The sequence below is a fragment of the Lactuca virosa genome, chromosome 1 (assembly GCF_052849685.1).
Source record: "Lactuca virosa cultivar CGN04683 chromosome 1, Lactuca_virosa_CGN04683_v6, whole genome shotgun sequence".
NCBI classification, from domain to species: domain Eukaryota; kingdom Viridiplantae; phylum Streptophyta; class Magnoliopsida; order Asterales; family Asteraceae; genus Lactuca; species Lactuca virosa.
The window spans coordinates 243413560-243417077 of NC_136426.1; positions in this window are offsets into that span (position 1 = coordinate 243413560).

Genomic DNA, 3518 nt, shown 5'->3' on the forward strand with positions numbered 1-3518 from the left:
AGAACGTCGCAGGAGAGGCCCTACGGGGAATGGATAAAAACCTTGAGGTTAAGGATGACGGAGCTTATTATCTCATGAATCGAATCTGGACACCGAAATTCGGCGGGTACAGAGACGTTGTCGTGAACGAGTCTCACAAGACAAAATACTCCGTTCATCTCGGTTCAGACAAGATGTATATGGACCTCAAGAAACTTTACTGGTGGTCGAACATGAAAGCAGAGATCGCTACCTATATGGGCAAGTGTCTAACTTGTGCCAAGGTCAAGGTAGAATATCAAAAGCCCTCGGGTTTGCTTCAGCAACCGGACATACCCGAGTGAAAGTGGGAGCGGATAACCATGGACTTCATAACCAAGTTTCCCAAGATAGCGGATGGACTTGACACCATCTGGGTGATCGTTGACAGGTTAACCAAATCCTCACACTTCCTACCAATAAAGGAGACCGACAAGATGGAGGAGCTAACTAGGATGTACAGTAAGGAAATCGTGCAACTACATGGGGGGCCAATATCTATCATCTCCGACAGATATAGGAGGTTCACCTCACGGTTCTGGAAGTCACTACAAAAGTCCTTGGGAACCAAACTCGACATGAGTACAGCTTATCACCTTCAGACTGACGGGCAAAGCGAAAGGACCATTCAGACGTTGGAAGGCATGTTGAGGGCATGTGTGGTAGACTTTGGTAAGGACTGGGATACCCACTTACCACTTATTGAGTTCTCATATAATAACAGCTATCACACTAGCATCAAAGTCGCTCCATTCGAGGCCCTCTATGGGCGCAAGTGCAGATCACCTCTGTGCTGGGCTGAGGTGGGTGACATGCAGCTAGCAAGGGGGCAAGTACCTAATAGCACACTTACCAGCCCAGAGATCATACGGGAAACTACATAGAAGATCGTTCAGATTCGCGAATGATTAAAGGCATCCCGGGATCGGAAAAAGAGCTATGATGATAAGCGACGAAAACCCTTGGAGTTCCAGGTCAGTGATCGCGTACTGTTGAAAGTATCGCCCTGGAAGGGAATGATACATTTTGGAAAACGTGGGAAGCTAAATCCAAGGTATATCGAGCCATTCGAGATCCTTTCTAGAATTGGCCCGGTAGCTTACAAGCTTCGACTACCACAGGAACTCAACAACGTACATCCCGTCTTCCATGTGTCCAACCCGAAGAAGTGTCTGTCCGACGAGACTCTTGTGGTCCCACTCAATGAGATCGAGGTAAACGAGAGTCTACACTTCATAGAGGAACCTGTGGAAATCATGGACAGGAAAGTCAAAAGGATAAAACAAATCTGTATACCAATAGTGAAGGTCCGTTGAAACGCCAAGCGAGGACCCGAATTCACTTGGGAGCGGGAAGATCAAATGAAACAGAAATACCCACAACTTTTCCTCTAGATGCAAGAACCTGTTCAGGATGCAAACATCGGGACGAAATTCCCTCTAACGGGGGGATGATGTGTCACACCCCCAAATCGATGAGACGGCGGAAATGTCATGGGGCGGATGACGTCATGTATACTATCATAACAATTTAATAATAGAGATCAAAGCAAACACAACCATCATAAATATAATTGATAAATTTACATGGTTTGTATGTGTTACATGTTTCAAAAATCAATTACAATATGATGATATAAAACTTGACTGACGTCTTAGCGTCTCATCTTCAAAAGCTTGATGTTACCTGTCTTAATGATTCCCTGAGAATACAAGTAGTTTTGAAAAAGTGTCAACAATTAAGTTGGTGAGTTCATAAGCATTTTGTATGAGAAATATGTGTCTTTGTTCCTTGAAAACGGTAGTGTGTTCTTCCAGAAAATCCAATATTTTCTTTTATATGTAATGTAGTCTTAAATGTTCCAAGACCGAAGTGTACATGTATTTTCCATACTTTAAAATAGTAATGTGTAGTTTTGTACATATATAAAACCATATGAATGCATGTTTCAAGAAATGTAAACTGTGTTGTACTGAAAAATAGTGTTCTGTAGTTGTATCCGTGTAAAACCCTGTAAATGTATGTTGTCAGAATGTAAACTGTATAGTACTTGAAAATCGTGTAATGTAGTTTTATCGTTAAATAAAACCAGTTGAAGATATGTTCGTATTCGTAAACCAAACGCAATGTTAATACACAATTGTGAGTTATTATAACCATACTTGATGACTGATGACCTGTTACGACGTTCTTCAGGTGTCGGAATGGTACGACATTTGTCACCCCAGACCTGCCGGTCTAACTGTAGCTAACAGTTTAGGTGCGGGATTGTCAGTCCCGTACAGATCTATACACAAGTGTCACGTTCTCCCTCCAGGAGACTCTGGTTATAATACAAGAATTTTGTTGGTACTTAGGTAAGTACTTGATGATAATGTCTCACAAAGCTATATTACCAGTTTACGTATAGAGTAGTGAAATCCCTTTTTCGTGTAATGTTTATATGTATTACTTTTTCATAGTGTTTGCATAGTATGAAAAATAAAATAATGATTCTTTTAAATAATTATTTTCTGTGCCCCCAACAAGGTAAAATAATGTGTATGTCTCATAAACTATACCTATTATAGTTTATATCAATGTTTCATTTAAATAGTGAACCCTTTGGATGCTATTAACAAATTAGTCGTGATAATAAAATGAAATGAAATAATTATATATTCGTTTATATAGTTATACCCTTTTTGCTCGACATGTGACAAAAGGGTTAAAGTTTTATTGTAATCAAATATGTATATTTATATTTTGTAAAAATATAAATGTAAGGGTTTGTATTTTAACACAAGTTTTCTTGGGTTTTACTTGTATTCCCCCCCCCCCCTAAAAACATGGAAAATCATAAAAACTGTAGGGGTATGAACTCACCTCGGGTGTGTTCTTGGCTGGCTTACGAAATAATAAGGATGTTCTTCAGGTTAGAATACGCGAAATTAGTCGTATTCTAATTTGTTTTAAACACGTAATAATATGTATAAATTAGTCGAAATAATATGAAAGTGTTTATAAAACACTAGATTAAATAAAAGGGGACTTACAAAGTTTTCTAAGAATCAAACTATTTAAAATAGTTTTCTGGGAAAATTTGATGAGTTCCTGGGAATATCTTGATGATGTTCCTGGAAAACATGAAGATTTGATGATGTATCTATGGGTTTTGAGAGAAAATGTGGAAGGTTTGAAGTGAAAATGGGAAATGGGAGGAATGATTTCGGTTGATTATATATATATATATATATATATATATATATATATATATATATATATATATATATATATATATATATATATATAAAAGATAAAATGTGATGTGACATTTGCATTGAAATATGTAATTTATCACTTTGGGGAGTGTGCCACCAATTAAAAATGGTGTTCTCGGCCTATCCTCCAAACCAAATTCCCTTGATTTCAGTCTAATTGTCCAACCAAGATCATCCTGATTTCGGTCCATGTGGTTCTCGATCTAGAGGGTATTCGGTCCAAGCTTGTTCTCGGTGGAG